This window comes from Myxocyprinus asiaticus, chromosome 47 (assembly GCF_019703515.2).
Source record: "Myxocyprinus asiaticus isolate MX2 ecotype Aquarium Trade chromosome 47, UBuf_Myxa_2, whole genome shotgun sequence".
NCBI lineage: Eukaryota > Metazoa > Chordata > Actinopteri > Cypriniformes > Catostomidae > Myxocyprinus > Myxocyprinus asiaticus.
In genome coordinates this window covers 3,328,462-3,353,445 of record NC_059390.1, presented here as the reverse complement: position 1 = coordinate 3,353,445, position 24,984 = coordinate 3,328,462, and the positions used below count along the sequence as shown (strand labels likewise).

The following is a 24,984-nucleotide window of genomic DNA, read 5'->3' as shown; positions in this document are numbered from 1 at the left end:
ACAGCCTTTGTGAAATATTAATATCTTCCATAATGTGCCCTTTTTTAAAACCCTCTAAGGCTTGCAATATCCAGTTTTGATGCATCACCCCAGCCTCTACAAAACCACTACACTTATACCCTTAGCCTTTTCCACACAAATGATGGGAAACAGTAGCCTTGATTTGTGAAATGTATTATCAAGTTTTCATTGCATATTAATTCTAAATGAAAGAAAATATATAATAATAATAATAATAATAATAATAATAATAATAATAATAATAAGCAAGAAGTATTTTTGTTTACCTAAAGTTTTTACCACTACTGGAATTTTTCAAATACATTTTCACCGTGAGAGCTTATAAAAACTTTTGTGGAAATGAACAGAATCATTTATGCATACATCAAATATTTAAAATACAGACCGCTCTTAAAGATTTAGAATTAGTAAAATACACTCTAGTTATTGCCTTTGGCTGATTGGTGACGTAATCAAGAATGTAATTAAGTAATCAATCAAATGTAACTATATAATCTGATTACGCACATTATAAAATGTAATGTAATTCAATTACAAGTGCTACATTTTTGTAATCTGATTACATATTCCAGTTTACATGTAATCTGTTATTACCCAGCACATATAGTGTTTCATAGTGTTAAAAGCTCTCTTATGTACCTCATCAGCCTTTTAAGATTTTGCCAGGTTATGTTTCATTTTAATGCAACAAGTTTTAAATAGACTCTATTTGGCCAATCCTCCCTGAAGAATAAATCCCATACCAAAGTCATGAATCCATGAGCACATTAAATAATGATTCAGTCAGTTATGTGTAAAAGCACATGTTCTGAAGTTGTGCATTGCTTTGCAAGTACTATTCAGCATTTTCTTCAAGATAGGATTATCTTTGAAGGATGATTCACAAAAGTGAAACATAAAACTTTTATATTCATTTAAACTGGTTCTTCCTTTTTTGTGTAAATGCATTAAGACTTAATGCTTCATGTATCATGATCTCACAATTCATGATTTCAAAAGTGAAACAACCACTGATTTGATGTGCTTTTTTTGTTTTGTTTATTTAGTTGTAAAAGAGATGACCGCTGCTTTTATGTGACCTTTCATTGCTGTATCTGCTGTTTAAATTACTCTGTGAACTGTTTGTTTCCTGGATGCAACATGTGTTTATAGTTAGACTCATCACTTGCTGCTATCAAAGAGGGCCTGTTTTCTGTGGACATCATAAAAGTCATTTGTGACAAGTGTCACACAATGTTTGCATATACAGCTAATCAAACCAATCTATTATGAAATGCAAAGGTGTGTGCTATCAAACAGAGCCTTCATTGTGGCATAAGACTTGTTTGTCCCACATGTTCATGGACAGAAGTACACAGTTTGAGTTTAAACATTTAAAAAAATACAATATCCTACTGTAGATAAGTTTTACTATTGCTTTACACTAGAACAAAATATTTGCTTCCATGCTATACAACACACTGTATGTGTGTTTGTTGCTTGTATCCAGTGGACAATTGCCTCGTATATAGAGCCAGACGGATGGAGGTGCCAGACGGTCCTGCTCTCCCTGTAGTGTGCAGCCACTTTACAAACCCTGAGGAGAACAGTTTGCTCTCGTATGGCAAATGATGCAAGACTAAAGCGAGCTTAAATACACAATATAAGCAAAGATAATTGTCGAGCAAACATACAATTACCATAGTCTGCAAGATACTTAGACTAATGTTACATATGCTTGTTAGATGGCCCTTGCTAAAAGGATATGGCAACTTCAGATCAGAAAAATACTTGTAGTTTGTGACAAAAGTTTGACATTAAAGGAATATTTAATTTACATGAGCATTTACATGTACATGAAATCGCACTAACCAGGTTGTTAATTGTTTGTGTTTTTTTGTCTTTGTGCTAAAACACATTGTGAAATCATTGTATTACCTGAGAAACCACAAAAAGATTGCATCGGTGCTTCGATATGCAAAGACTCATGCACAGGCTTCTCTGTAACTGAAACCCCAGAGTTACAGAGAAGTATATCACAATATCAGGAATATAAAGCAAGCAACAACTCAAGAGCAGCAAAGGACATCAACGGTGACAGTGTGGGTCTTTGAATCAAGAGCATCTTTTGAAAAATACCCTTTAACAACCCCATGGTACCCACAAAAGTTCTGATAGTCAAACAATAGTTAAAATTGGAGTTAACAGTAAAAAAAAAAAAAAAAAATAACATTAAAGGGACAAAGGAGATCTGATCCTCTGATTGAAAATTATATACAGGAGGACTATGCAAACGAAGGCTTTATTCAAAGAGTTTCCAGTGTCTACTTAGTAATCAATAATAATAATAATAATAATAATAATAATTTAGACTGGCTACTCCATTTTTAATAATTTCTGTATTCAGATTATCTCTGTCTTCAATATCTACATTTAGAAAAAAATATTTTAAAATGTATTTAAATTTCAGTACAAAATCCCATCAAATTGAATTGACTGATATTTAATAAAATAAAAATACAAATTGTAAAATTCACCAATTAAATTTTGTTAAACATCAAACAATCCAGTTTTATGGAATTTGTTATAAAATGTAAATGCGTAAATCTTAAAAATAGGCTAAAGAAAAATGGTGTCATAAATGTCCAGTAGGCCTACCCCTTATTGTAACAGACTTATTTATTTATATAGCTATTTATATCAAGACATACATATTTACGTAATTTGCAAACTTATATTTTGTTAATTAAAATGATTTAAATTTAAGAATTTGTTTTCTAACGCTGACTATCACCCCTGGAGTTGCAAGTTCGAATCCGGGGCGTGCTGAGTGACTCCAGCCAAATCTCCTAAGCAAACAAATTGGCCCGGTTGCTAGGGAGGGTAGAGTCACATGGGGTAAACTCCTCGTGGTCGTGATTAGTGGTTCTCGCTCTCAATGGGGCGTGTGGTAAGTTGTGCGTAGATCACGGAGAGTAGCATGAGCCTCCACATGCTGTGAGTCTCCGCGATGTCATGCACAACGAGTCACATGATAAGATGCGCGGATTGACGGTCTCAGAAGTGGAGGCAACTGAGACTTGTCCTCCGCCACCCGGATTGAGTGTGAGTGAGTGAGTGAGTGACCGCGCCACCACGAGGACCTAGTAAGTAGTGGGAATTGGGCATTCCAAAACTGGGGAGAAAAGGGGATAAAATAAAATAAAATTTTTTTCTTTTTTTTTTCTAAAATACGTTTTTTTTTTTGTTTTTTTTGTTTTTTGTTTGTTTTTTTTACTGATCAGAGTAATGAGTGATAAAACATTTTTAAATCGATGCAAAATAACTTAAATCAAGGTTTACTGGAAATAATTTGTGTAAGCAAAACTTTCCAAAAAGTGCTAATAATTTTAGACAGTAGCCTACAATCCAAGAACATGACCACACTGTCATTATTTAAATATTTTATTAAATGACGTCTCGATCAAAGGCTGTTACAAAATAGGAGTGCGATCTTGCAATTGATGATGTGGCTGATGAAGTGCGCGCCAGTATTCAGAGTTTCTCAAATGTTATTGGCAAATCGCAAGTTCACACATTTATATAAAATGCATAATTTGAAAATTACTAAAGTTTTATTTTTTTATTCTTTGTCAATTAAATTGTTAACAATCAAATATTTGTTAATACTTGTAATATTGAGGACAAAGTTGATAAAATGTGTGAATTTGTTACATATATTTGACTGCAGGGGCGGACTGGCCATAGGGAGAACCGGGACTTTCCCCAGTGGGCCGGCCGCGAAATGGGCTGCCGCGTTATGCCGAACTGGCTGCGATATGCAGAAAAGGGCAGCGACGTCCCCAGTGTGTCCCAGTGCTTTATATTAAACATGATACACTGATTTATAAAAGCAATAACCACACAAGGCAGTGTGTTACAGGGATTTTACCACCGTAAAGGGGGTTTTAGGTACTCTGCTTCATGTTGCGCCTAACATAACAACCTACTCGTGATAAAATCATTATAACACACTGCCTCTCCTGGGCCAGTTTCTATGTAAAATCCAGGGCCAATTTCTCTTCCCAGTCCGGCCGTTTGACTGTATACAGTGGTGTGAAAAAGTGTTTGCCCCCTTCCTGATTTCTTATTTTTTTGCATGTTTGTCACACTTAAATGTTTCAGATCATCAAACAAGTTTAAATATTAGTCAAAGATAACACAAGTAAACACAAAATGCAGTTTTTAAATGAAGGTTGTTATTATTAAGGGAAAACAAAATCCAAACCTACATGGCCCTGTGTGAAAAAGTGATTGCCCCCTAAACCTAATAACTGGTTGGGCCACCCTTAGCAGCAACAACTGCAGTCAAGCGTTTGCGATAACTTGCAATGAGTCTTTTACAGCGCTGTGGAGGAATTTTGGCCCACTCATCTTTGCAGAATTGTTGTACTTCAGCCTCATTGGAGGGTTTTCGAGTATGAACTGCCTTTTTAAGGTCATGCCACAGCATCTCAATAGGATTCAGGTCAGGACTTTGACTAGGCCACTCCAAAGTCTTCATTTTGTTTTTCTTCAGCCATTCAGAGGTGGACTTGCTGGTGTGTTCTGGATCATTGTCCTGCTGCAGAACCCAAGTTCGCTTCAGCTTGAGGTCACGAACAGATGGCCGGACATTCTCCTTCAGGATTTTTTGGTAGACATCAGAATTCATGGTTCCATTTATCACAGCAAGTCTTCCAGGTCCTGAAGCAGCAAAAAAGCCCCAGACCATCACACTACCACCACCATATTTTACTGTTGGTATGATGTTCTTTTTCTGAAATGCGGTGTTACTTTTACGCCAGATGTAATGGGAAACACACCTTCCAAAAAGTTCAACTTTTGTCTGTCAGTCCACAGAGTATTTTCCCAAAAGTCTTGGGGATCATCAAGATGTTTTCTGGCAAAAATGAGACGAGCCTTAATGTTCTTTTTGCTCAGCAGTGGTTTTCGTCTTGGAACTCTGCCATGCAGGCCATTTTTGCCCAGTCTCTTCCTTATGGTGGAGTCATGAACACTGACCTTAACTGAGGCAAGTGAGACCTGCAGTTCTTTGGATGTTGTTGTGTGGTCTTTTGTGACCTCTTGGATGAGTCGTCGCTGCGCTCTTGGGGTAATTTTGGTCGGCCGGCCACTCCTGGGAAGGTTCACCACTGTTCCATGTTTTCGCCATTTGTGGATAATGGCTCTCACTGTGGTTCTCTGGAGTCCCAAAGCTTTAGAAATGGCTTTATAACCTTTTATAAAGCTGATTGATAGATCTCAATTACTTTCTTTCTCATTTGTTCCTGAATTTCTTTGGATCTCGGCATGATGTCTAGCTTTTGAAGATCTTTTGGTCTACTTCACTTTGTCAGGCAGGTCCTATTTCAATGATTTCTTGATTGAGAACAGGTGTGGCAGTAATCAGTCCTGGGTGTGGCTAGAGAAATTGAACTCAGGTGTGATAAACCACAGTTAAGGTATGTTTTAACAGGTGGGGCAAACACTTTTTCACACAGGGCCATGTAGGTTTGGATTTTATTTTCCCTTAATAATAACAACCTTCATTTAAAAACTGCATTTTGTGTTTACTTGTGTTATCTTTGACTAATATTTAAACTTGTTTGATGATCTGAAACATTTAAGTGTGACAAACATGCAAAAAATAAGAAATCAGGAAGGGGGCAAACACTTTTTCACACCACTGTATGTTTGCTGTATGTTAGTTTGCGTTGAGTGATGCGTGATGTTATACTGTCATATACTGGATCGGCGGGAATGTCAAGTCAAGTGACTTTTATTTGTATAACGTTTGTTTTTTTTTTTGTTTTTTACAATACACATCTTTCCAAATCAGCTTTACAGAAAATGTACTGTAGTGTTTGTAATGTCTTAAATGTCAAAAGTTCCCATTGAGCACTTTCATTGAAAACTTCATGGAAAGTCATGCCTTAATGTTTTTGTCGTAAGGAATGTACATCTGGTTCCATTCACATTTAAACTATTTTGCTTACTGTATGCATAGAATAAATGAATGAAATTTAAGTGTTAAATGATAAAATATACATGTATTAAATAATCTTCTTTGCAGCAACTAAAAAATAAATACATGTAAAAGCAGAACTTTTCAGAGTATCTGTTATACTGCTTCAGCTGCTATCATTGTCCCTGGTGTCTGTAGCAGACTGTTCAATCTACAATAATCCAAGAGACAAATTGAAATCTGACCTGTGGCTCCAATCTCTCCTCTCTCCTGTCTGTCTGCTGACAGAATGCTCTGCGAAGAAGCCAAGGCAAAAATGTACAAACTGGAACATTCTTGATTTTTAAGTTTTCTTTTTTATATAGTTTTGATAAGCAGACCTTGTCAGAGAGTCTGCAACACTTTGTGTCAATCTTCTGGATTTAATGCAATTCATGATGTTAAAATGACCAACAGGACTTTCATTAAATTAATACTTTTTTGTGTGTGTGTTACATAGAGGAAAAACAGTAATATACTGACTCTATAATTTAATTGTGCATATATATATATATATATATATATATATATATATATACAGGTGCATCTCAATAAATTAGAATGTCGTGGAAAAGTTCATTTATTTCAGTAATTCAACTCAAATTGTGAAACTCGTGTATTAAATAAATTCAATGCACACAGACTGAAGTAGTTTAAGTCTTTGGTTCTTTTAATTGTGATGACTTTGGCTCACATTTAACAAAAACCCACCAATTCACTATCTCAAAAAATTAGAATACATCATAAGACCAATAAAAAAAACATTTTTAGTGAATTGTTGGCCTTCTGGAAAGTATGTTCATTTACTATATATGTACTCAATACTTGGTAGGGGCTCCTTTTGCTTTAATTACTGCCTCAATTTGGCGTGGCATGGAGGTGATCAGTTTGTGGCACTGCTGAGGTGGTATGAAAGCCCAGGTTTCTTTGACAGTGGCCTTCAGCTCATCTGCATTTTTTGGTCTCTTGTTTCTCATTTTCCTCTTGACAATACCCCATAGATTCTCTATGGGGTTCAGGTCTGGTGAGTTTGCTGGCCAGTCAAGCACACCAACACCATGGTCATTTAACCAACTTTTGGTGCTTTTGGCAGTGTGGGCAGGTGCCAAATCCTGCTGGAAAATGAAATCAGCATCTTTAAAAAGCTGGTCAGCAGAAGGAAGCATGAAGTGCTCCAAAATATATTGGTAAACGGGTGCAGTGACTTTGGTTTTCAAAAAACACAATGGACCAACACCAGCAGATGACATTGCACCCCAAATCATCACAGACTGTGGAAACTTAACACTGGACTTCAAGCAACTTGGGCTATGAGCTTCTCCACCCTTCCTCCAGACTCTAGGACCTTGGTTTCCAAATGAAATACAAAACTTGCTCTCATCTGAAAAGAGGACTTTGGAACACTGGGCAACAGTCCAGTTCTTCTTCTCCTTTGCCCAGGTAAGACACCTCTGACGTTGTCTGTGGTTCAGGAGTGGCTTAACAAGAGGAATACGACAACTGTAGCCAAATTCCTTGACACGTCTGTGTGTGGTGGCTCTTGATGCCTTGACCCCAGCCTCAGTCCATTCCTTGTGAAGTTCACCCAAATTCTTGAATCGATTTTGCTTGACAATCATAAGGCTGCGGTTCTCTCGGTTGGTTGTGCATCTTTTTCTTCCACACTTTTTCCTTCCACTCAACTTTCTGTTAACATGCTTGGATACAGCACTCTGTGAACAGCCAGCTTCTTTGGCAATGAATGTTTGTGGCTTACCCTCCTTGTGAAGGGTGTCAATGATTGTCTTCTGGACAACTGTCAGATCAGCAGTCTTCCCCATGGTTGTGTAGCCTAGTGAACCAAACTGAGAGACCATTTTGAAGGCTCAGGAAACCTTTGCAGGTGTTTTGAGTTGATTAGCTGATTGGCATGTCGCCATATTCTAATTTTTTGAGATAGTGAATTGGTGGGTTTTGTTAAATGTGAGCTAAAATCATCACAATTAAAAGAACCAAAGACTTAAACTACTTCAGTCTGTGTGCATTGAATTTATTTAATACACGAGTTTCACAATTTGAGTTGAATTACCGAAATAAATGAACTTTTCCACGACATTCTAATTTATTGAGATGCACCTGTATGTTTGCCATGACACGAGGGTGAGTAAATAACAGAATTTTCATTTTTGGGTGAGCTACTTGTTTTTTTTAAATATTGGGTATCAAACAATGATTTTTGTTACTGTCTCCGGATGGTTGCCCCACATTACAGAAGGAATGCACTTAAGAACATATTCAAACCAGGATTGGCACATTTGTCTCTTAGCGTCCCTCTTTGGTGTCTAAGGTAATTACAGCCACCTACTTCTTCAATGCCCAAAGGGACTTGATTTCTCAATCAGCTCTTTCAACCAAGGCTGACCTTATTTCTGCTCAGACAACTTCATCGTTTATTAGTGCTACTTGGCTGTTTCTATAATGAATAAAGCACCCTAGTGTCCTGTCAGGCACTAAACCAACAGCAGCCAAAACGATTCTAAGAGGAAAACTCGTGCTTTGTTACTTTATACACCAACAGCACACAGGCATTTTTCTCTTGTATATATGTAGTACACGTGCACAAGAACACACACAGCAGCTGCAGCATCACTCTGATGCACATCAGAGAGCATCTAGACTGCCAGAAACCACTTTCTTGATATTCTATGCATGCATTGTAAGGTTTATGTTTTTGTGAAATGCTGTAATATCAAGATTCTGAGTGATTCATCTTTAGCTCTACTTTAATTGCTCATATTTCCAAATATTTTGGCTGTTAAATTAACAGCCTTGCACCGACACAGAGGAGTAGATGACAGCATTTCTCCAGATTTGGAATGAGGAGCTTATAAAAAAAAAACGTAGCAACTCCTTCAGGCCAATTTAATAAAACAATGAGCATTGGAGATATGATTTATACACCAAATAAGTGGTTAATGTTCTATAAAATTATTATTGTATCATTAATACATTTTATTTAACATCAAGGCTATTTAACATATCCAGATATTATTTTTGTTAATATTATTATTAACTACATTGTAGCATTTGGTCATTTTAGTGTGTGAGCATGACACCGAACTGATGCGGAGCGAGAAGCGCAAAATCTGCACAACGGACGGCACGAAAGAAATAATGTTCACCGAAAATTCAAATGAAGAACGTGATTGATATATTAATTTGGAACTATATCAGAATGCAGGGGATTTTTTTTTTCTGTTGATATTTCCAACCCTGGATGAAACTAGAGATGGAGATAAGAGACATAACAGGTGTTTAAGCATCTCTCTTCACTATGCAGTTGGTACATTACACAAAGCATTTTTGCTATTTCTTGCCAATGTGCTGCATTTTGACTAGTGAGGGAGCGCCAGGATATGAAAAGTGCACGCGCTTGCAGTGTTAACAGTTTTGTTGATTATCAGAGGTGTACAAATACTTCATTGCTGTAGTCATGTACAGTTTTTTTTTCATATTTGTACTTTACTTGAGTATAAATATTTCTTTGGATTTACTTTCCCTTCACTACATTTTGAAGAGAAAATGGATACTTTTACTCCACTAAATTTCTCTAGACCATTTAGTTACTTTTGCGACATGACAACACCAAAAATGAAAAAATCATAACAGCTGTATGTGCAAAAATGCGTGCAGATCGGCGATAGTGATTCGTTGAAAGCAAGGGCGTAGATTTGGCTTGAACAGTTATTTGGGGGGGGGGGGGGGGTTACAGTGTAATTAGTTTACATGTATCCATTGATCATGGTATAAATATTGGGGGGGGGGGGGTTGTACTTGCTTGTTTGATTATTGGGGGGGTTACCACATTTTGTTTTTTGACTAATTAATTTGATAAGTATAGGCTTAAACATTATGAAAGCTGTGAAATAATGAAGTTATGTGCGATCAGTCTCCCACTTTTCCAGGAGACCTGTTCATATGAAAGTGAATCACATGCATTCACATTTTACATTTAACCATGGTGCGATGTGTCTGAATAATTACCAGCGCTCATGTAAATGTCCAACAATATTTATTTTTATATTTTATAAAGATGGATGAATGGTCTTTGCCTAAGCAAAACTCATTTTCTGGTGGCTGATAAAGTGTTATATTTGCGGAGCACATTTATGCTACAGTAAGTGGTAACTAGGGTTTTCTGGATGGTTGCTAGGGCATGCTATGCAGTTGCCAAGGTGATCTGCTGTGTGTTTAAGTGCATTGCTACAGTATATGTTTGCCATTGTGTTACTCTGCTGTTGCTAAGTTGTTTTCTGTGTTTTTAGCACATTGCTCTGCAGTTGCCAGGGTGTTCTGGGTGGTTGTCAGGTTGTTGCTATGCTGTTAAGTTGTTTTTAGCACATTGCTATGCAGTTGCCAGGGTGTTCTGGGTGGTTGCTGGGTGGTTGCTTATTGGCCCAAATGAAAAGAGCCCACCCCCACAAGTCTCTGTTCTGGTCACTAGTATGACTCAACTCTCTCCTTCAGTGTTCCAATTTTTATGAGCTTTGGTGTTCATTTACACTCATCCCATAAATATGATCATTCTGATGTGACTTGAATGTGCCATTAAAGGGATAGTTCGTTTAAAAATGAAATGCTCTCATAATTTTCTCACACTCATTCGATCCAAGATGTGTATGACTTTATTTTAAAAAAATTTTCTGCAAAACTCAAACTAATTTTTTTTTTTCAGAAGAATATTGCTGTTATGTATGTCAATTCAATGTAAGTGAATAGTGGCCAGACCTTTAAAGCTCCAAAAAGCACATAAATGCAGCATAAGAGTAATCCATAAGACTCCTGTGGTTTCACCAATGTCTTCTGAACAGATCCAATTGGTTTTTGGGTGAGAATAGGCCAAAATATATAAAACAAATTGACTATAAATCTTGACATTAGCAGTCTCCTTGGCGATCAGGATTTCAAGCGCGCATGCGTCCAGCACTAGAAAGTGAAATCAAGCTTGAAATCATGATCGTGCCTAGAGATTGCAATGGCAAGACATACAGTGAAAACGAGTTACAATTTGGTTTGTTCGCACCCGACTGAATCACTTCAGAAGACATGGATTTAACCTCTGCAGTAGTATGGATAACTTCATGCTCCCTTAATGTGCTTTTTGTAGCTTGAAATGTCTGGCCACCATTCACTTGCATTGAATTAGCCTATAGAGCTGAAATGTTCTTCTAAAATCTTTGTCTGTGTTCTGCAGATGAAAGTCATACACATCTGGGATGGCATGAGGGTGAGTAAATGATGAGCACCACCAATCAAATAAGTTGCCATGGGTTTAATGAACTTGTACTTTACTTGTACTTTTGATACTTAAGTACATTTAAAATCAGTTACTTTAATACTTTTACTTAAGTTGTTTTCTTATGAGCTACTTTAACTTTTACTTGAATACATTTCCATGAAGGTATCTTTACTTTTACTCAAGTATGACAAATGGATACTTTATACAACACTGTTAATTATAAACAAGAACTATATAGTTTTATCTCATCGCTCGCTTACGGAGATGTGGTATAACGCCATTTGCATGTTGAATTAACAGGTTTAGATACATCTGTAACATCTTAAGTTCAGAAACCAGCGACAAAGCGCTTCCTCACTGCGCGCACTTACACTTCTGACACTGCTGACAGCTGCACGAGAGAGAAAGTGAAAGACGGAGCGGATTTACTCGTGCAATTTCTGGAATTACAGTTTGATACAAAAACAAGTTTATTGATTTGATTTGTTCATCTGTATCTATTGGTTTACTAATTCGCAGCTGCACTGTAAAGTGAATAAAATGTTCGGGAATTTCCCACATTATGAACGTGGAAATTGCTGAAATTATTAAGATTGTGCGCAACACCCGCAGTTCCGTGGCGAATTTCAGGCTGTATTATCTTAAAAGTTGCCCAGGTTCTCATCCTTTATGATTTCATTATACAAAAACAACAACCACAACAACAAAACATTACTCTGCAATCTGCTAAATTAATGCAATGTAAAGCTGCATCAATTGCATTTTTTTTTTCACTCTTGCCATATACGTCAAGGTGGGCCAAATCAAAAGGTCTTCACAGGCCAACTTTGGCCCGCGGGCCCTAGTTTGAGCATCTCTGCTCTACTCCCTTTACCGTTTGACCGGTTAATGAGATCGACCAGTGGTTGGCTTGCGATCGACCAGTTGATCGCGATTGACGTAATGAGCACCCTGATGAATATTTTAGGCTTGTTAAAAGGTTAGTGCACCCAAAAATGAAAATTCTGTTGTCATTTACACATCCTCATGTCGTTCTAAACTCGTATGGCTTTCATTGTTGGATGAATTATCCCTTTAAGTTTTTGGCTTAAAAGCAAAGCATGGCTAGGTAAGAATCAGACCTGCATCCTGTTAGGTATGGTCACATCTTTTTTGGTCAACAGTTCACCTTCAGTATTTTCATTTAGATGTTGTACAAAAAAAATCCTAAATTGAACCATGTCCCGATCAAGTCAGCAATTAAAGTGCTAAACAAGTTAGCTGGCCATCGTTGTTGTCGCCCACAGGCTATTTCATCTCAGTTTTCATGCCTTTAAATGTCAGTACAAGAGAGCTCCTTTAAAAATGGAAAAATCCTTTACCAGTGACATTTCAGTGTGTGTGCAACACATTCAGAGTAGTTGAGTCTTTCTAACTACATTCAAATGCCAGGATTCAGATGTCTCCTTATTTGGGCTGTAGTATCATCATATCATGGATTTTGGACAGCCTGCCTGGTCTCACAGAATCACATTACTAAACCTATATTATTGCAAAATATGTATTTTAGTTTTTTTTACGTTGCTCATTGTATGTATCGTGGCATTTATGGAGAAAAAAAACACTAGAGGCGCTACAACAACAATGGCTTTTATTCCCTTTCACACATCACAACTAAAACGGCAGATTATAAGTTCTTATTTTTTCACTTTTTTAATATAGATAAGACAGCTTTGATTCTTATGTGTTTCCTAATAATCCACACTCATTGGATGAAAATTGTGTGGCATGTCTGTAATAAGTTGTCACAAGCGAGGGAGCATATGTGATCTGAAACCTTTGTCAGCTTCAGGGTCTTGATCAACTGCAGTAAAATGGAAACTTCAGGCATAAACGAAAGCATAAAATGCTGTGTGATTCAGAAGTGTCTGGCAGAGAATTACTGAACGAATGCAGACATGAAAGAGTAGAATCTACATGTTATAAAAGATGAGCCAAATGGAACCATTTACTGAGTACTATCTCTACTGTCAAATATTGTAAATGCTGACATGCCTTTTTATATGCTCTAGTATCCGATCCTGAAGGTTATTACAGGGATTTTAAACACTGTGCTGCTTGTGTATTGTTCGGGTTTGTTCACTGCTACGCTCAGTCAAGATTCTCTCCAGAGACTCTTGAGATGAGATACAAACACAAGTGACAACAAAAGCAGCGTTTGATAACAGGATAAAACAAGTACATCTGAAATCACTATGTCACACAGGATTCTCCAAGGAGTATCACAGACCTGTTGTATTCTACATTCCTACATCTTGATTCTTCAGGCGGGCAGCAGTGTCACAGAGGTCACTTGTAGCATTTTTATAGCAACAACTATGTGAGCTGAGATGCTCTGTCGTGCTTTGAACGAAAAGTTCAAGCATGCTTCGTGCATATTTCAAACGTCTTGTCCTCTGACAGATGCGAATAGAGCTTGAGTGCATCTACATTACGTTTCATGTTTGGATGCCTCCTTTTTTTCCCCACATTTAAACAACACAACAGCCTCCAAAAATCAAAAGCTCTATTCATGTTTAGCATGGGACCATCTGTCTTATCATATCTGAGAATGTTTACACAAACACACTGTGCTGAGGTGCTGTTTTGGGGGTCTTTTAAAATTGTATGACTCTTTGAAGTCTACCCTTGTGTGACCATACTACCACAAATTGATTTCCAGTGAATTCCACAGATGAGACTTGCTGCACTTTCATAACCACTTTTCAATCATTTATTTTTTTTATTTTTTTTATTTATTTTTCTTCTTTTTTTTTTTTGAGTCAAGCTTTCACTACTGTTCACATTTCTACATCGCTTGCATGGCAACACTGTATTAAAATTCCTCTTCTTCTTTTTCTTGTCCACAATTTTCTGTCATTAACTGAGCAAATGTCCAGACTCGGCTTTGGGTGTGCTATCTGTTTTTGGCTTTTATAAGCGTTGTATACTTTCAAAGTATATAAAATGAAACTTCTATGAAAATCTATAATTGACTTGCAGTATTCATTATTACACTCTAAAAAAATTAAGATTTACACATTTCAATTTCACCAAAAAATTTCATCAAATTGAATTGAGAAATCTTTAACAAAGAAATATTTATATATATATATAAATTTGATACAATTACACAATTGTATTTGATGGAATTTTGTTAACCATCTATATCCGCCATAGCATTTGCACTGAAAAACACTGGAGACCATGTGCATATGGTTGCTAGTAGGCGTTCTTATGCGACCACATCAAACAGCGGATCATTGTCTGTATTCCCATTAGTAGTTGCCAGATCATGTTGCTGTTCATTTGCATACAGCATATTGCACATTTGCAAGTTGAGCTCTGCTGAAGTGTGTCATTGCCAGCGGTCGCTATCACTCATGTCACCAGAATTGAAAATAAATAATTTCAGGTCTCTTTGTCAGTGTGAATGCCCCTGCAATGTTTCGCATGTAGAGATGACATCGTGTCATGATGCGCCATTTCATTTAAGCAGAACCAACGCCTGATGCCCTAAGCTTACCTAAAACTTTTCTTTTGCTGTCTTATAAGCACTGTTGTTTCCCTGAGGAAATGCAAATTTATTTTTTTATTTCCAATATTTTGGCCAATAAGCAAATCTAAGAAGTGCAGAGAATTTTATTCGCTTTTTCAATATTTTGTTGTGTCTGTTTGTCTTCACCCCCAAAGTTCTTCTTAGACAAGACGTGTTCTGTCCAGCTGCGTTTGAATGTGTCAGAGACTGAAGCTGAATTTTAAAGAAGCACATTTTAGCAGCTCTTCCTCATTAGAGTAAAGACCGCATGATGGAAAAGGGGCCTGTAGCAGAGCTAGTGGTGTTCCTCTTGTTTATTCTTTTACCCAGCACTCTGACAGAGAGCTTGGCATGCCCTGTTTGTATGTGGAGGAAAGATTAGTACCCTCCCTTGCCTTTTTCTCAATGCCTATGGTTACTTGCAGAATGTAGTGCACAAACTGCATCTTCTATTGAATATAAATGGCTGTTCTCTGAATTTTTAAAGGAGGGAGAAAGAGATAAATAAATCAAATTTTCAGTCCCAGCAGTGGCCCCTCTGCACAACTCCATTTGTGGTTTCCCCCCTGGCCCAACCATGGCACAGCGGGAATTCAGATAGAGCAACCCTTGGTCCACAGAACTCAACTAAAGCTGGTCTGAAACATTCCCATGATTTATTTTCTAAAAATTCCTTAAAATTACAGGCACAAATTATTAAAATGACATCAAAGCGACAGACAGAGCAATATGCACAGAATATACAGTATACGAGTCGGGACGGGCGATATGACTAAAATCTTATTTCATATATACGTATATATATATATATATATATATGTACACCGATCAGCCATAACATTAAAACCACCTGCCTAATATCGTTTAGGTCCCCCTCGTGCAGCCAAAACAGCTCTGACCCGTTGAGGCACGGACTCCACAAGACCTCTGAAGGTGTCCTGTGGTATCTGGCACCAAGACTTTAGCAGCAGATCCTTTAAGTCCTGTAAGTTGTGAGGTGGAGCCTCTATGGATCGGACTTGTTGGTCCAGCGCATCCCATAGATGCTCACTCGGATTGAGATCTGGGCAATTTGGAGGCCAAGTCAACACCTTGATCTCTTTGTCATGTCCCTCAAACCATTCCTGAACAATGTGTGGCAGGGCGCATTATCCTGCTGAAAGAGGCCACTGCCATCAGGGAATACCGTTGCTATGAAGGGGTGTGCATGGTCTGCAACAATCTTTAGGTAGGTGGTACGTGTCAAAGTAACATCCACATGAATCCCATTGTGCATCCTGCTGCCATTTCTTCCCCAGGTAAATGATGCACACGCACCCAGCCGTCCACATGACCTAAAAGAAAACGTGATGCATCAGACCAGGCCACCTTCTTCCAATTCTCCATGGTCCAGTTCTGACACTCACATGGCCATTGTAGGCGCTTTCGGCAGTGGACAGGGGTCAGCATGGGCACTCTGACTGGTCTGCGGCTACAGCAAGCTGCGATGCACTGTGTGTTCTGACACCTTTCTATCATGGCGAGCATTACGTTTTTCAGCAATTTGTGCTACAGTAGCTCTTCTGTGGGATCGGACCAGACAGGCTAGCCTTCGCTCCCAACGTGCATCATTGAGCCTTTGGCGCCCATGACCCTGTCGCCGGTTGACCAGTTGTCCTTCCTTGGACCACTTTTGGTAGGTACTAACCACTGTATGCCGGGAACACCCCACAAGAGCTGCCGTCTTGGAGATGCTCTGACCAAGTTGTCTAGCCATCACAATTTGGCCCTTGTCAAAGTCACTCAGATCCTTACGCTTGCCCATTTTTCCTGCTTCCAACACATGAAATTCAAGAACTGACTGTTCACTTGCTGCCTAATACATCCCACCCCTTGACAGGTGCCATTGTAACGAGATAATCAATGTTATTCACTTCACCTGTCAGTGGTTATAATGTTGTGGCTGATCAGTGTATATATGTATTTATGAATACATTTATATCATGATAACGATATACATTATATTGCCAAAAGTATTCGCTCATCTGCCTTTAGACACATATGAACTTAAGTGACATCCCATTCTTAATCCATAGGGTTTAATATGACGTTGGCCCACCCTTTGCAGCTATAACAGCTTCAACTCTTCTGGGAAGGCTTTCCACAAGGTTTAGGAGTGTGTTTATGGGAATTTTTTACCATTCTTCCAGAAGCGCATTTGTGAGGTCAGACACTGATGTTGGACGAGAAGGCCTGGCTCACAGTCTTCGCTCTAATTCATCCCAAAGGTGCTCTATCGAGTTGAGGTCAGGACTCTGTGCAGGCCAGTCAAGTTCTTCCACACCAAACTCGCTCATCCATGTCTTTATGGACATTGCTTTGTGCACTGGTGCGCAGTCATGTTGGAACAGGAAGGGGCCATCCCCAAACTGTTCCCACAAAGTTGGGAGCATGGAATTGTCCAAAGTCTCTTGGTATGCTGAAGCATTCAGAGTTCCTTTCACTGGAACTAAGGGGCCAAGTCCAGCTCCTGAAAAACAACCCCACACCATAATCCCCCCTCCACCAAACTTCACAGTTGGCACAATGCAGTCAGACAACTACCGTTCTCCTGGCAACCGCCAAACCCAGACTCGTCCATCAGATTGCCAGATGGAGAAGCGTGATTCGTCACTCCAGAGAACGCGTCTCCACTGCTCTAGAGTCCAGTGGCGGCATGCTTTACACCACTGCATCCAACGCTTTGCATTGCACTTGGTGATGTATGGCTTGGATGCAGCTGCTCGGCCATGGAAACCCATTCCATGAAGCTCTCTACGCACTGTTCTTGAGCTAATCTGAAGGCCACATGAACTTTGGAGGTCTGTAGCGATTGACTCTGCAGAAAGTTGGCGATCTCTGTGCACTATGCGCCTCAGCATCCACTGACCCCGCTCTGTCATTTTACGTGGCCTACCACTTCGTGGCTGAGTTGCTGTCATTCCCAATCGCTTCCACTTTGTTATAATACCACTGACAGTTGACTGTGGAATATTTAGTAGCGAGAAAATTTCACGACTGGACTTGTTGCACAGGTGGCATCCTATCACAGTACCACGCTGGAATTCACTGAGCTCCTGAGAGCAGCCCATTCTTTCACAAATGTTTGTAGAAACAGTCTGCATGCCTAGGTGCTTCATTTTATACACCTGTGGCCATGGAAGTGATTGGAACACCTGAATTCAATTATTTGGATGGGTGACCGAATACTTTTGGCAATATAGTGTATATCACAATATAGTATTTTTTCTGGAAAATTAATAAAAATGGGTTTATATATTAAATAACCATATTTTAAATGTCTATGTTTGGATAATCCAGTCAGTAAATAAAATTAAAATGATAATGACTTATTCTTTATTTTCTCTTTATTTGAAATTTGACAAACTTAATCAAAGTAAGCAACAACAAAAACACTGAACTTTTGTTTTAAATCAGCCTTACCAATGCAATGCAAAAGCAATTCAACAATGAAAATTAGACAAGTAAAAATATGTCCTATGAAAATAAACATTTAATGATTTAAGTCATCTCTATAGAGAATATATGAATATCTGAAGGCAAACATGTCAGATTTGTTTCTAATATCTCATATCATTCGAATTCAGTAAAGGTAATGAAACACATATGAGCGTGTCAGAAGAGAAGCTAAATTTCATTTAGCGCATATGAAGCGATTAACGCAATCATCTGATGCATTTTCCGCCCTCTTTTCATTGACAGGAAATAATCTGCCCTGATCATCGCCTGCTTTTAAACAATTGGCCATAACTGCTTTTATTGTCCGATACTGATTATTGGCTGATAATTTGGTGCATCACTAATATTGAGTAAAATATTTAAACTAATAGCATGTCAGTGCATTCACTGACTTTTAAAATCCAACTAGATTCGTACATATTTAATGGTGCTTGCCCATGCAAAACTCACAGTCATAATGCTAGGGTGTTTGTTAGGGTGTTGCTATTAGGGGAGGGAATAATTAGGAATCTCACAATTCGATTTGATTTAGGAAGTCACAATCCAATTCCAAAATAATTCTCTGCATCTCGATTTTTCAGCAATGCTGTAGCATAGAGAAGTAGATCTATTAGAAAGTACTTCCAAGTGCCAATAGAAGAAAAATTCCATTTGAGACAACGTTCCCATTTCAGAAAAATTAATACACTAGTTGGCTGATTACATAGTGTATAGTAAATATTTTAAACACAACTACAGTCTTCTTAACGCAAAGAAACGTTTAGAGGAGGAAGACAGCAAGCGAGAGAGAAAAAAGTGAGAAAGAGAGCACAAAACACCACAACTGTCACAATGTTTAAAAACTAACAGAGGTACTCTGCCAACAAGAACTTATTAATTCTGTGCCTATAATCTCCATTACTGCAGCCCAACTGCTCATGTCTCACTCAATCCAAAATAGCACAGACTTTCCCTAGAGCGGGTCCCTGGCTTTCAATACTCCATGCCTCTGAGGTCTGTTTCTCTTTTATGGAAAACACACCGTTATATAAATTCTCTGATTTGCTTATTAACCTGAGGGTAAAAGAGGCCAGTATGTGAAAATATGAGACCTGCTCTCAGAATAATTTAGAGGCTTATTATCTGACCACAGGGCAGGCTGAATGAAGAGCCAGAGAGGAGTTTAAAAGGAGCGTACTTTATCATTGAGTATTCTCGAATTATTATGACACGTGCTTGTGCACTCACTCATGCTAAACTCAAATGTAAAATGTAAAAGTAGATTTGTGAAGCATTGGTATTTGGTTTGGTCGTATCGTCCAGGAATCATTTAAATTAACCATGAGGCATCCTGAAATGCTTCATGAAAGCTAGTCTGGTTCACAGAAACAAATTGAACCCTCACACCTTTTTTTGGTGCTGAAGTTTAAAAAAAGAGACGCTATTAAAAGGTCTTTCTTAACACTCTTCTAATCAAAAGCCTTGAGACAGGGAGGGCTTGCTAAACAAATCTACTGATGTGGTCTTTAGTAAACTCAATGGCCCAATAAAAAGCACATTAAAATCATTTTGATCAAAATTGTCACATCTTCAATATATGGTGAATATTTCATATATATCTCCCAGATTTAGATACAACTAATGCAACCTGGTCTCATACAATCACGTTACTATACCTACAGTAAATTTTTGCAAAAATGATTTTTATGTGGCTCGTTGTAGTTATTGCAGTAGTTTCCAGGTGAAATAAACACTAGAGGTGCTAAAACAACAATGATTTTAAGAAAATGACATTTTGTATTCTTTTTCACACAAATCTCGAGTAAAACGGTATACAGTCAGTTCATAAACACTTCCTTTCACCCTGTTCCTCACACAATGCCATCTCATGAAATCTAAACACTGTAATGACTTACATGACTTGTAAGGTGATGCATTTTAATTCGGATGTGCTTGAGGTTTAGGGAAGCCACACAGTGGAAATTTCACCACGGAAATGCCAAGAAACATTAAGGAGCCAGGTAATATAATTTTGTATAAACGTCGCCAAAGCCATGTAATTTTCAGGAGATCAGGCTCAAATTTTGCCGTCATAAAGTATATGGTCGTATCCTATTTATTTCAAGAAAAGCTAAATTTATTTTGTGTTTTTAGCGAGCAATCCTCACAATTGCTGCTCAAAGTTTAGATAAAGGTGTGGGAGTGTCTTTATTAACTGTCAGGAGTGTGTGTTGTTTGAGCAGATGTATAATTCAGCAATTGCATTGGCATGCATTATACAGTATCTTTCAATTGTGCCTAGCATGCTCCTATTGTGCCATTTGATTGGCTTTTTTTTCTCTGAGAATGTTGATGTCTGGCTGTGATAAAAGTCCAGTCTGGTTTTTTCTCCTCAGAAGGTTGTGGCTAGGTCACTCCCGATTTGTAGTCCTCTAGCGCAGCTCCTCGAGAACTGTTAGCAGTGTTTATGCCGTCGCAAGCAGTATTTTTCTCCACCATAACGGTCAAGGCTGGACTTTTAACTTATCCAGTGATTTTCCCACCTCCTAGACGGTCAAACACTCTGAAGACAGGATTTCTATCTCAGTGAAAAAAAACCTCTCATAAGCCATAGCTTTCAGTATGTCTACCCCTGGCTCTTCTCTTATTCTCCTATTTCCAAGCCTTTTCTTAGGTCAAGTAAAGAGATAAATTCAACATCCATCAGCTTCCTGAGCACCTGCTAATCAAAATATGAAGACTTGACCAACACTGTTGACCAATGGTACCCGTAAAGCTTAACAAAATTAACCCATCTTTAGTTCTGACAAGGGAGTAGGGACCATTCCTCAACAGGGAAGCTCACTGAAGGATAAATAGCTTTAATCATCCTCTCCATGCTTCATTAAAAGGCAGATGGACGACTGAGAGGGTTCCAGAATGGTTCACCTTTGAGTAGGCTTACGATTTGTATAATATTATATTGCATATTGCATAATATATTGGCAACTCTTACTGAATGCAGGGTAGTATAAATAAGCCAGTGGTGGCCAGCAGGGGCCGGAGTGGGGAGGGTCAGACTAGTGTTTATGGTGTCTCCAATGTTGCTCACAAAAGCTGCTCAAATTACTACTCACACAGTGAAATACCTTAACGAAAATAATTTGCTAATATGAAATCTGTTTTTGCAGTAATTAAAAGTGACAATAGGCAAAACATCCAGCTGAAGGCTGATATAAATATGTTACTTCAGACTGCAAATAAACTGCGTGTGTAACTCCGAGCCACAGAACACTCTGTGCACGACAGTGGTGATTTTACATTTCAAATGCTGTCGATCATGTTCATGTTTCAATTGTTGGCCTTTGTTGAGAAGTCCTGCCCATTTCTAAGCTCGACCAATCATCATATAAAGAAGCTGGGCTTCCAAGTAGGACTAAAATACATTGATTGAAAGCCCAATGCCAATATGCAATCAGATGCTTTATCCAAAGCTAATAGTGCTCATGAAGCTCCCTTAGGCTCCCAGAGAAGCAAAGATTCCGAGCAGGACACAAAATGACATGTTTAGAGCCTCTCTTCCAAAAACATTGATCTTTACACCGCTGAAATGTTATGGTGCATGTATCTGAAACCGTGCTTTCTGTGTAGTCTCAAAGTGATTGCCACTGATATACTGTTTGTACTGAGTTGCAAGACATATTGCAAGTCTTAATTTATTGCGTAACAACTTGTCCCGCACCATTTGTAATATGGACAGAAATGGTACTTTAAATCATGTCGTTTTTGTTTAGGAGAGGTTTGCTATTACTTTTAAAGGGATCATAGCCAGAAGGCAGAAAAAAAAAAAAAAAACGGTTAAAAGAATCCAGTAGGCTTGAATTTAAAGCTGCACTACGGAAGATTTTTTGGTTAAAAATGAACAAAATTCCATTAATTACTGAGTGCATATCAAAACAATGTCCTTATCTTACCCTAATTTAATACGGTAAGCCCACAAGAAATATTTGTATTTTGAGCTGTCAGGTCAGATTTTACACTATATAGCAGGCTTATGTCATTCATCACGTCATGTCTGTAAACACAGAAAAGAAGTACCAGCTGTCACGTTGCATGTACACACAATGTTTTTAGATTTTTCTGAGGGTTTCTTACTTTTTAGACTAATCGACTAGTTGACTCCAAAATGTTCATTTAAACATAAATGAAATTAATCGTTCCGCACATGCTTACTATAGCATCCACTCAGAACACCATAGCAACCATGTAGTAATGTCCTGGCAACCACCCAAAACATCCTAGTGCTGCTGTGGCAAACTATACATGGCCAAGCACCACTCTTTTTCTTCACAAAATGTAAAATCTACAATACACTTTTGGTAGTATATGGGCTATATGTTAAGTGTATGTTATGCAGGGAACATTACTGAACACATTTTTATACAAACACAAAAGAAAGAAGCAAGAAGTGGATGGGTTAAGGGAATTAGGCTCTGGACAGGGCAGATTTGTCTAGTTCTTTGGCTGCTCTCTGCAGACCCTCCAGACCGCCTCAAGGACCCCGAGCGGTTACTTTGTCTTCTTGTCATGACATAGAACAAATGGCCACCCACCACGTGACACTTTCCCTCAGGGCATTCAACTGTGTACTTCAGTTTCGCGGGAAACACGGAATACCCAAAGTCTCCTGGAAGCCGTCGTAATGCGTAACATTCACAAATAACCAGACGCCTTTGCAAAACACTGTTGTGTGAACAGTATCCATAATGGAGCTTCATAAATATTCTCCACAATCTAAATGCTGTGCCTCACTGTTGTTGATGAATAATGGATCCTATAGGCACTATTCTGTCAGTCAGATCTCCCCTTTTATGACACAGGGTTGGGGATGGACAGTTGTGTGTGTGTGTCTAATGAGAAGTATACATTTGGACTGAAGACCACACAACATATCTGAAATCAGCAGAAAAGCACTATATGCACATATTTATGCTGAAAAAAAAAGAAAGGCCCTCCAAGTTTTGTCTCTGTAATAGCGTCTATTATAATTCAGTGATGATATTTTCAATTACTGCACAAAAATTGGTCAGGCTGAGTTATCCTTTCTTATTGTTGTTGTTGTTGTAAGCTGTAATGGCTCTTGTTGCGCTTCTCCTTATAGGCTCATGAAGTGAGCTAACATATTTGCTTCAGTGCTGTACAACTTGTATAAATCATCATTATTATCCTTGGCTGAAAGCCCTCAGAAGCCACACTGTATGTCAGTGGAGTGGTGAATCCATCTACATAAAGTCCCATCTGCCTCAAATCTACAAGTGAAGCTCAAGAGTCTGACTTTTGGAAGCCCAAACTTCAAGATGCCGTTCATTCACAAACCAGCCTGATCTCATGAAATTTATGTGAACATGACAACATTTTTGCAATTAAAAATGTACGTGCTGTATAACACGTTTAGCTGCAGGTTTCCTGTGAAATGTCCAGCTGGGGGTGCCAAAAGAGAGTAAAATTGTGTCGTATTCAGACGAGGTTTTAAGTTGAATTTTAGATGGATGCTTTTAAAACATACCTCCCTAATGTAAAACTTTTGCCTGAACCTAATCAACTGTGTTTTAGAATATAAATGAGACGTTTAAAAATGACATCCTTACCAAATCAATGTCTAAACCTAACCATTAGTGTTTTAAAATGCAGAAGTAAAATTAAAAATCACATTTTCTGAACCAGCCACATAATTTCTATGATTCTATCATGTCACCTGTCAGCTTGAGTACCTGACTGGACTTGAAAAGCAGTCCTCCGACTCATAGTCCAACACCCTATTAGATGAGCTACCACACAAGCTAATCATATTTGAATAAGTGTATACAGTTGAAGTCAGAAGTTTACATACACTTAGGTCGAAGTCATAAAAACTAATTTTCTAAACACTCCACAGATTTAATATTAGCAAACATATAGTTATAGTCGTTTAGAACATCTACTTTGTGCATGACACAAGTCATTTTTTCCAACAACTGTTTACAGACAGATTGTTTCACTTTTAATTGACTATATCACTATTCCAGTGGGTCAGAAGTTTACATACACTAAGTTAACTGTGCCTTTAAGCAGCTTGGAAAATTCCAGAAAATGATGTCAAGCCTTTAGACAATTAGCCAATTAGCTTCTGATAGGAGTTGTACTGAATTGGAGGTGTACCTGTGGATGTATTTTAAGGCCTACCTTCAAACTTAGTGCCTCTTTGCTTGACATCATGGGAAAATCAAATGAAATCAGCCAAGACTTCAGAAAAAAAAATTGTGGACCTCCACGAGTCTGGTTCATCCTTGGGAGCAATTTCCAAATGCCTGAAGGTACCACGTTCAACTGTACAAACAATAGTACGCAAGTATAAACACCGTGGGACCACGCAGCCATCATACCGCTCAGGAAGAAGATGCATTCTGTCTCCTAGTGATGAACGTAGTTTGGTGCGAAAAGTGCAAATCAATCCCAGAACAACAGCAAAGGACCTTGTGAAGATGTTGGAGGAAACAGGTAGACAAGTATCTATATCCACAGTAAAACGAGTCCTATATAGACATAATCTGAAAGACTGCTCAGCAAGGAAAAAGCCACTGCTCCAAAACCACCATAAAAAAAGTCAGACTGCACATGGGGACAAAGATC

The 24,984-nt window shown here is 38.3% G+C and overlaps 1 protein-coding gene across 2 annotated transcripts in view; it reads left to right on the top strand.

Moving 5' to 3' along the window:
- The window catches only part of LOC127436539 (synaptophysin-like protein 1), a 323,805-nt gene extending 306,611 nt beyond the window's left edge, over positions 1 to 17,194 (top strand). The window contains exon 6 of one of the 2 annotated variants that reach the window (XR_007896420.1): positions 17,007 to 17,194. The gene's annotated coding sequence lies outside the window, so the exon portion shown is untranslated. The remainder of the gene's footprint in view (positions 1 to 17,006) is intronic. The other variant, XR_007896419.1, reaches the window with a different exon arrangement.
- The last annotated feature ends 7,790 nt before the right edge of the window (positions 17,195 to 24,984 follow it).